Source organism: Talpa europaea (assembly GCF_964194135.1).
Source record: "Talpa europaea genome assembly, chromosome: X".
NCBI lineage: Eukaryota > Metazoa > Chordata > Mammalia > Eulipotyphla > Talpidae > Talpa > Talpa europaea.
The window spans coordinates 55,182,909-55,193,677 of NC_140081.1; the positions used below are offsets into that span (position 1 = coordinate 55,182,909).

The 10,769-nt window shown below is 36.9% G+C and overlaps 1 pseudogene across 1 annotated transcript; it reads right to left on the bottom strand.

Moving 5' to 3' along the window:
* Window positions 1-245: 245 nt before the first annotated feature.
* On the bottom strand, window positions 246-1,173 carry LOC311187588 (glyceraldehyde-3-phosphate dehydrogenase-like; annotated as a pseudogene). Its single transcript has one exon. The product of its transcript is annotated as a glyceraldehyde-3-phosphate dehydrogenase-like (transcript).
* Between the last annotated feature and the right edge of the window lie 9,596 nt (window positions 1,174-10,769).

The window sequence follows — 10,769 nt, forward strand, 5'->3', positions numbered from 1 at the left end:
ATGTAAGTTAAGTATTTAACATTTAACAGAAAATAAGGCTTTTGGCTGGGTACAGTGTAGTTTATTGATGACATGACAAAGCAGTACTTCCTAAGACCTCCACCTTCTCCAGGGAGCCTAAAATGGAATTGTGACAGGTCAGAAAATTCTCAATCCATTGGATGGGTGGAGGAAGGACTTCTCAGTAGCTGAGGGTCGTTCTATTCCTCTTATGCTCTCTTTGAGGCTGGTGGCCCAGGGGTTTTTCACTCCTTGGAAGCCGTGTGGACTTTGTTGCTGTAGCCAAATTCATTGTCATACCAGCAATTGAGCTTGAAAAGTTTGAGGGTTATGCCAGCCTCAGAATCAAAGGTGGAGGAGTGAGTGTCACTGTTCGAATCACAGGAGAAAAATTGCTTCTCAGTGTAGCCCAGGATGCTTTTGAGGGGGCCTTGAGACACCTGTTTCACTGTTTTATTGATGTCATCCTATTTGGAAGATTTCTCTCCAGGCAACAGATGAGATCCACAACCTACGTGTTGGGGTGGAAACATGGAAAGCTACTTCATGTTCAGCAGAGGGATGAACTTGCCCACAGCCTTGATGGCAACAGTAGAAGCGGGGATAATGTTCTGGACAGCCCATCAGTCATCATAGCATAGCTTCCCAAAGAGGCGTCCCATAGTTTTCTGTGGCAATGATGGCATGGACACTAGTCATGAATCCCTCCAGGATGCTAAAATTGGCATGGATGTCCTTGTTCTGGGTAACTAAGCAGTTGGTTGTGCAGGAGGCATTGGTGATAACTGTGAGGGAGTTGTCATATTTTTCATGGTTTACACCCACCACAAACATGGGGGCATCATCAGAAGGGGCAGAGATGATGACCCTTTAGGCCCTAGCTTTCAAGTGAGCCCCAGCCTTCTCCAACGTAATGAAGACACCAGTGGACTCCATAACATATTAAGCACCAGTATCACTCTATCTGATTTTGGCAGGATATCACTCCTGAAACATGGAAATAGACTTTCCATTGATGATAAGTTTTCCATTCTCAGCCTTGACTGTGCCCTGAACTTGCCATGGGTGGAGTCATGCTGGAACATGTCAACTATGTAGTTAAGGACAATGAAGGGGGTCACTGATGGCAACAATATCCACTTTGCCAGACTTAAAAGCAGCCCTGGTGACCATGTGCTCATTCTAGTCAAATCTGTTAATTCTGACCTTCAGCATGGTGTCTCAGGGATATGCTGTCACATCAGGAGAAGAAAGGACTGTTTGTAGAACAGGGAAGAGCAGAGAACAATACTATTTTCTTTTTTAAATACTATTTACTTTACTCTGCCTCCTTATTTCTTTCCCTCCATCTCCCCCTCTATTATCCCTCTCTCCCTCTCATCCTTTTTTCCTTCTTTCCTTTCTTTCTTTCATTTCTAGCAAATATTTCAAATATTCCTAGCAAATACTTGCCTTATTTCTAACTGACTCAGAATATCTTATAAAATATCCCTTGAAGGTATTTACAAATAATGAATCTATTCCTGAGCACAAAAAGCACAAGAATGCAATCATTGTATTCATGTTGGTTCACCTACTATCTTAGCTTTTTCTCATCATGTTCTGCTACCACTTACCCCCCACCTTAAGTACAGCTGAGCTTTGATGAGTCAAATCAAGTGTCATGTAAGAACACGTTCTTCAAGGTTGTATCCTTACATATATTCTTGAGTTTTCCAACCACTCCCTCTCAATTCATCCTTAATTTATGCTAAATTATATTTTGTTGATTGTTTTTTGGAAGGTGCTATATACAATACATTAGTGGAGGAGGATTATACAGTTCATCTCTGAGATAAGGGGTGTAAATTTGGAGAATGACTGGAACCCTGCTTTCGTTATCCACGTCATGGTGGCAAAAATGTTAATGGAAGAACATTTGCTTAGGAGTTTCTTTCTCACACTTCACTGTGCTGTAGTAAATGTAATTTAACATGAATTTATGTTGTTACTGGAGCTGTGCCTACAGAAACTGCCCTGGTAATGTGTTTGCATGACATGTAATTAAGTGCATGTTGTAACTTGTTCCTAACTATTATATGTGTCAGTTTGAACAATGTACAATATTCAAGCATAAAATTAATATATATGTTATTCATTAAGCTTGTCAAATAACCCTGATTTTAAGAGTAGCCATGTCCCTCAAATCATAAAACAATAATAGTCAACAGAAAGGATAAGTAAAAGATGCCTGAGAAATACTAGATAAGAAAACAGGTGAAACTTTTTAATTTAACATTTGCTTGGGTTATGTGGAAGGTCAGATTCATGGCAAAAAGAGCTTTCTTATAGTGTTGATGTCTTACCCTGAGATATGAGCTGCCACATTTACGAGGTGTCCACACAAGTTCACATCACAAAAATCTGTTGTAGGATAGACATAGAGAACAAGTAGCACAAAATGACAAATATCTCCGAGGACCTTTAGTTCAAGAATTGGAGGCAAGCAAAGCTAAAGTGGAAGGACCAAGTGAAGGGAGAGTGTAATACAACAGAGAGGTAGAAGGTGACAACTATGTAGGGCATATGACCAATTTTAAGTCTCCAATTTTCACTTTGAATAGTATGAGACATCATTGCTGACTTCTGAGACATGGAAAGACTTCTGTCTTAAAGAGCTTATTTTGTTGCATCAACATGGATATAACTGGAAGGGATTATGCTACATGAAATAATTTCAAAGAAGAAAGACAAATTCCTGATGATTTCAATCATATGTGGAATATAGAGAAACAAAACAAAGGAACAGACAAAACAAAACCAAAACAAACCTTAGAAACTGATTGTAGAATTGAAGCTGCCAGAAGAGGAGGGTTGGACATGGGTAGCAAAGAAGTGGAGGAAGCCCAAAGATCTATGACAGAAGACAATGAGTGCTTTACTGCTGGGTGTGTTGTAGTGAAACTTATATTATGAGGTATGAACATATACCTATAAATCATATACAGTGCTGTAAACCAACATTGCCTTAATAAAAAAATTAAAAATTTAAATTTAAAGCTTAATTTAAATGTAAAATTTTAAAAAAGAGATTTCTCTGGCTACTGTATTCAAACTACATTATAGTGAGCACAGTGACAGAGATATTGTAGTGGTTTGGACCAGAGTGGGAGGTGAGAATTGTTCATATTCTGGACATATTTCAAAATGGATGGAAAGGGAGAGGATAATAAAGATTTTATATTATAAGTCCCTAGAAGGCCAGAACCAATATCATTAACTGACTTTATTTTACAAACAGTTCAGAAACATAAGATAGTAAAAATATATGAGAATAATGAAGATAATGGTATTTTCTTTGTTTAAAATCACTGTTCCTTTGTCAAAGATTAGTTGACCATAAATATGTGGGTTTATTTCTGGATTTTCTATTTGATTCCATTGGTCTGTGTGTCTGTTCTTGTTCCAATACCATGCAGTTTTGATGATTATGGCTTTGTAGTATAGTTTGAAGTCTGGGAGTGTGATGCCTCCATTTCCTTCTTTTTTTTTCAGGAGAGCTTTGGCTATTCGGGGTTTATGGTGATTCCATATGAATTTCATCAATAATTGTTCTATTTCTTTGAAGAATGACATTGAAATTTTGATTGGAATAGCATTGAATCGGTATATTGCTTTTGGTAGGATGGCCATTTTAATAATGTTTATTCTTCCAATCCATGAGCAGGACTATGCATTGGAGCAAAGAAAGTTTGTTCAATAAATGGTGCTGGGAAAACTGGGTCGCTACATGCAAAAGAATGAAGCTTGACCACTACCTCACACCATACACAAAAATCAACTCAAAATGGATTAAAGAACTAGACATAAGACCTGAAACCATAAAATACATAGAAGGAAATATAGGTGAAACACTACGTGATTTGCATATCAAAGACATCTTTACAGACACATCACCCAAAGCAGTGATAGTGAAGGCAAAGATAAACAGCTGGAACTACATCAAATTAAAGAGCTTATGCACAGCAAAAGAGACAATAACAAAAACAAAGAGAAACCCCACCAACTGGGAGAACATTTTTGCACCCAACACTAATGATAAAGGACTGATCACAAAAATCTGCAAAGAGCTGATGAGACTCAACAACAACAAAGAAAATAACCCAGTCAAAAAATGGGCAGAAGAGCTAAAAAGAAACTTCTCTGAAGAGGAAATGCAAATGGCCAACAGGCATATGAAAAAATGTTCAACATCACTTGTAATCAGGGAAATGCAAATCAAAACTACCCTGAGATACCATCTTACACCAGTGAGAATGGCACATATTAAAAAAACTAGCAACAACAAATGTTGGTGAGGTTGTGGAGAAAAAGGAACTCTCCTGCACTGTTGGTGGGAATGCAAACTGGTCCAACCACTATGGAGAGCTGTGTGGAGATTTGTGGACCTACTAAAGATAGAGCTTCCATATGATCCAGCAATTCCACTCCTAGGTATTTACCCAAAGGACACAGAAACATCAATTCCAAAGAACACCTGCACCCCTATGTTTATAGCAGCACTATTTACAATAGCTAAGCTTTGGAAACAGCCCAAATGCCCAAAAATAGATGACTGGATCAAGAAGATGTGGTACATATATACCATGGAATATTACTCAGCATTCAAAAAAGATAAACACATGCAATTTGCAGCAACATGGATGGCGCTGGAAGGGATCATGCTCAGCGAAATAAGCCAAAAAGAAAAAGAAAAATACCGGATGGTCTCACTCATAGCAGGAATCTAGAAAACTTAAATAAGGGATCAGGAAAAAGAATAACTATAAGAAAGTGAAAATCAAAATCAACAAAAAACTATGAACCAGAGACACTTTTTGGGGGGTGGGGGCCGGGAGGGGAGGGATTGGGGTCAGAATGGGGCATGTGCAGTTGTATGGGGAATATAAAAATAAAATTTATTATTTAATAAAAAAAATAAAATAAAATCACTGTTCTATCAAATCTTCTAACTTCTGTTGATTAGTTTCTTAGATAAAATTGTAGTCAAGCTGGTTTTACAGATTCATCAGATCAATTGTGCTATGGATCAATGATTGCACAGCCAGTTAAGTCACAATAAGTTCTGTTATGTCCCAATGACTGAATAAGGCATACAATTTTCAAGTTTAAAGATGTTTTGGAGATCATCTAGTTTAGATTCCCAAAATTTTTTAATATAGAGACCCTTTTGAACATTCCAAAATATGGTAGCAAATTCAAGAAAACACTGATGCTTCCAGTAGCCATTGCTTAACAAAATGCATAACAAAAATATACAGCAAACTCAATATGAGTTTTAAATAAATGTGTATTTGTATTAATCTCAATAGTACAATGTAAATGTATGTGCAATAATGTTGTTTATGTAAAGTACAAACTATGTTCCCTGAACACTTTTTGTTTTTTCTCTCCTTTTTTAAATTGAATCACTATTCCAGTATATCTTATAAATTGTGGGTATGCATCACTGAAAAATCAACATGTGTATATACATTAAGGTTACCACTAAAAGATCAAGTGTAAGGCACCAGAGGTGAACAGAGGCCCTGGTAAGGCCACCACCAACCAAGTCCTGCATGGGGATCAGAGACTCATCCAACCTGGAAAACCCTACAACCTAAAGCACCAATGCTGATGTCATAGTGATGCAGAGTTCATAGAAAAGCCATCATCACCCCTGCACAGGATGGAGACTTGTCCAGTCTAGAAGCCCCAACAACCCAAAGGAACAAGTGTTGGTATAGAGGCCCTGGTAAGGCCACCATGACTCCCAGTCCTATAAGGTGGATAAAGAGTGGCCTAGCTTGGAAGTTCCCACAAATCAGATGTGCTGCAAAGCATTAAAAAAAAATGGGGAAATGGAAAACCACCACAACCAATGCCAATATGAATCCATGTTGGGATGCAGGGGGTGGGGGGATCACAGAAAAAGATCAAATCTCCAGAGAACAATCATAAGAACACGGAAGATCTATCCTTATCAGAATAATAATTCAAACTTTCCATGAAAGAGAAATTAAAAGAAGTAGAAGAAATTTGAGAAAAACAAATGAATGCACTGAGAAAAAAAATCAAGTAACAGAAGGTAGAAATTGAAGTTCTAAATAAGGAAAATATGGAAATTCAGAAAATACAAAAAGAAATAGAGGTGAAAAATTCAGGAGAAAGTTATGGAAGTAGAATAGACTAAATGTATTGAAGATGTGAATGAACAAAGAATCTACATAGAAAAGGAAATAGAGAAATGAACTAAAAATATGAAGAAACACTCCAAGAATTATCTGACTCCATGAGGAATGGATAGAATAATGGAATACCAGACAGGGTAGAGAAAGGAACAGAAAAATTATTTTAAGAAATAATAAAGGAGGTGGGCCTCCATGGTGGTGAAAGGGGTTAAGCAGAGCACTATGAAGCAATCCACAGCCTCTGCAGCATGAGTTCAATCCAGCCAGCCAGGGAGCTACCCACATGGCATAGCAAACCTCTCCTTTCTCATCTGCTGCTCCCCTCAGCAGTGTATTTCAGCAAGTTTGCCTGTTCTGTTCCCCACTCTGTCTCTGGTAAATTTTCTTACCCCTCACACCTGTGGCCTGTATCCCAGCTCTTGTATGCATAAATAAAAAAAAAATCTTAAAAAAAATAAGAAAGAATGGAGGAAAATTTTCCAAATAATGTACAAATCCAAGACGCTAAAAGAACCCTGAGGTACCTAAACAAAATGATAACTACACTGAGACATAGTAGTGAAACTTCCAAGAGTTCAAGAAAAGGAAACAAAATAGAAGTTGATAATGGCAAAGAAACAGAAAATCTACAAAGGAACCCTAATCAGGTTAACATGAGACTTTCTTGAAGAAACACTATAAGCAAGGACAACCATGTAATGATGTGTTCCAAATACTAAAAGATAAAAATGCCAGTCAAGAATACTTCACCCTGCAAGGATCTCCTTCAGATATGAGGGGGGAATAAAGGCCTCCTCACAAAAGAGAAACCGGAGTTTGCAAATACAGGAAACCCCACTCCAAGAAATATTGAAAGAATCTCTTGCATCATATCCAAAGAGAGGAACATAAACCAAGAACAGAAAAATAAAATAGATTGAATCACAAAAATTGAGGCTAAAGTGGCAGCAACAGATTTTTCTATATCAATAATCACTAAATGTAAATGGAATGAACTCACCAATTAAAAGACACAGAGTGTCTACCTGGATTTGGAAACAAAATCCAAGATACATCAGCTAGACATAACATGCATCAATGTAAAATCACCAAACAAAGAGCACCAAAATATATTAGGCAATTACTATAAACTCTGAAAACAGATGCAGAAAAAAAAAACATATTTGTGGTAAGAGACTCCCCTCTCACCAATGGGCAGATAAATAAGATAGGAAATAGATAAGGACATAATAGTATTTAAAAAATAATTAAGTCACATGTCTCTAGTAGACATTTAGAGGAAACTGTATCCCCAAAAGCTGAATGCACCCCAAAAATAGCTCATGATTACATGGGACAGTGTCCAGAATTGGCCCATATTGTGTTACAAGGCAAATATCAACTAACTCATGAAGATCAAAATAATACCACACATTGTATATGATCATAAAGGTATCAAACTAGAGCTCAACTACAAGACGAAAGGAGGGAAAACCTTTCCACTATTGCTTACTGAACAACATACTAGTGAAGGACTACTGGGATAGTGAGGAAATCAAAGAAAAATTAAAAGACAATGAGGATACAACCTTCCAGAACTTAAGGAACACAGCAAATGAGGTACTACGAGGGAAGTGTATTGCCATACAGCCCCACACCAAGAAACAAGAGAGAGCTCAAGTAAATAACCTTATCTCTCACCTTGAGAAACTAAAAAGAAGACCAAACAAAACCAAAAGCCACTAGAAGAAAAGAAATAATAAAAAGTAGAACAGAAATAAAGGAATTAGAAATCAAAAGGAAAGTAAAAAAAATTAAAGAAAACAAAAGTTGGTTCTTTGAAATTATAAACAAAATAGACAAAACTCTGGCTATGATCACTAATAAAAAAGGAGAAAACTCGAGCAAATAGGATCAGAAATGAAAGAGGAGCAACTGAAAAAGACATGCAGCTTCTGTACAGCAAAAGAGACAGAGAGACACCCTGCTGATTGGGAAAAAATCTTTGAACTCCAGTCAACTGCTAAGGGACTGACCACAAAGATATACAAAGAACTCACAAGACTCAACAAAAACAAAATAAACAATCCAGTCAAGAAATGGGCAGTGTTCTGTTCCCCGCTCTACCTCTGGTGAATCCTATCACCCTCCCATGAATCTGGCCTGTACCTCGGTTCTTGTATGGATTAATAAATAAATCTTTTTAAAAAAAATAGAAGAAATGGGCAGAAGAACTTAAAAGACATTTCTCCAAAGAGGAAATGCAAATGGCCAACAGGCATATGAAAAAACTGTTTAACATCCCTTATAATCAGGGAAATGCAAATCAAACCACATTGAGATACCACCTTACACCAGTAAAAATAGCACATATAAAATAAAAAAAAAAAAACAAGCAACAACAAATGTTGGCGAGGTTGAAGTGAAAAAGGAACTCTTCTGTGCACTACTAGTGGGAGTGAAAACTGGTCAAACCACTATGGAAAGCTGTCTGGAGGTTTCTCGGTCTACTAAAAATGGAGCTACCATATGACCCAGCAATTCCACTCCTAGGGATCTACCCAAAGGACACAAAAATATTGATTCAAAGGACCACCTGTACCCCTACATTTATTGCAGCACTATTTACAATAGGTAAAGCCTGGAAACAACCCAAATGCCCAATAGATGACTGGATCAAGAAGATGTGGTATATATACACAATGGAATTTTATTCAGCAATCAAGAAAGACAAACTCATGCCATTCACAAAACATGGATGTAACTGGAAGGAATTATGCTCAGTGAAATAAGCCAGAAGGAAAAAGAAAAATATTGGATGGTTTCACTTATAGGAGGAATATAGGGGAACCAAATAAGATATAGGGTTGTAGGAATTTGTCCATCTCTTCTAGATTGTTGAGCTTGTTTGCATATAACTGTTAGTAGTTTCTGATTATTCTTTTGATTTCTTTTGATTATTCTTTATTTTTTTGATTATTCTTTTGATTTTTTTGATTAGTCCTTTTACATTTAGAGTCAATATTGCTGTGTCTGTTGTGATTTCTCCTCTTTCATTTGTGATCCTATTTATTTGTGCTTTCCCCCATTTTTCCTTTGTGAACCTGGCTAGGGGTTTGTCTATTTTATTTATTTTTTTGAAGAACGAACTTTTGGATTCATTGATCTTTTGGAATTCTTTTTAGTTTCTATTTCATTTATTTCTGCTTTGATTTTTATTATTTTTTTTCTTCTACTGGTTTTAGGGGTTTTTGTTGTTCTTTTTCTAGTTCTTTGAGCTTTGAGATTAGGTTGTTTCTTTGAGTTCTTTCTTGTTTCTTGATGTGAGCCTCTATTGCTATATATTTTCCTCTTATTACTGCTTTTGCTGCATCCCATACATTCTTTTCCAGTTCCACACAGTCTAGGTGGGTTCCAACGCAAAGATACCTGTTCTAAAATGTGTTTCTGTTTTTGTTCCAATACCAAACTGTTTTAATAATTATGGCTTTGTAGTATAGCTTGAAGTTTGGAAATGTTATACCTCCTTTTTCCTTTGTTTTCATCAGTAGGGATTTACTATTCATGGTTTTCTGTGGATCCATATGAATTTCATCAGTATTTGTTCTATTTCTTTGAAGAATGTCATTGAAATTTTTATTGGAATAGCGTTGAATCTGTATATTGCTTTTGGTAGGATGGACATTTTAATAATGTTAATTCTTCCAATCCATGAGCAGGGGATATCTTTCCATTTCTTTGTGTCTTTTTCTATTTCTTTTAACAGTGTTTTATAATATTCTTTGTATAGGTCTTTCACCTCTTTTGTTAGGGTTATTCCAAGTATTTGATTTTTTTTTGTTTCAATTATAAAAGGAATAGTTTCCTTGATTTCTTCTTCTTCAGATTTATTGTTTGTGTATAGGAAGGCTACTGATTTTTGTGTGTTGATTTTGTATCCTGCTACTTTACTGAACTGGTAGATTATTTTGAATAGTTTTTCTGTGGAGTTTTTAGGGTTCTCTATGTATATTATTGTATCATCTGCAGTTAGTGATAGTTTTACTTCTTCTTCCCCTATCTGGATTCCTTGTATGTCTTTCTCTTGTCTTATTGCCCTGGCTAGGACCTCCAGTATTATATTGAAGAGCAGTGGTGAGAGAGGACATCCTTGTCTTGTTCCTGATCTTAAAGGAAAGGCCTTCAGCTTTACGCCATTGAGAATAATGTTGGTGGTGGGTTTGTCATATATGGCTTTTTTTTTTAAAGATTTATTTATTTTTTTATACAAGCAATAGGTACAGTCAGAAGCGCAGGAGGGTGAGAGAATTCACCAGCACTAGAGCAGGGAACGGAACAGGCAGATTGACGAAATACACAGCTGAGGGTAGCAGTGGGCATGGCAGGAGAGATCTGCATGTGATGTGGGACCCTCACCAGTGCCCAGGGATCAAACCGGCTCTGCAGAGTCTGCCAGTAGCTTCGCAGCCCAGCGCTCAACCGCTGCACCACCAGGGGAGGCCCAGTTGTATACAGCTTTTATCATGTTAAGGTATGTTCATTTTATCCCGAGAATTTCAAGGGCCTTCATCATAAATGGAT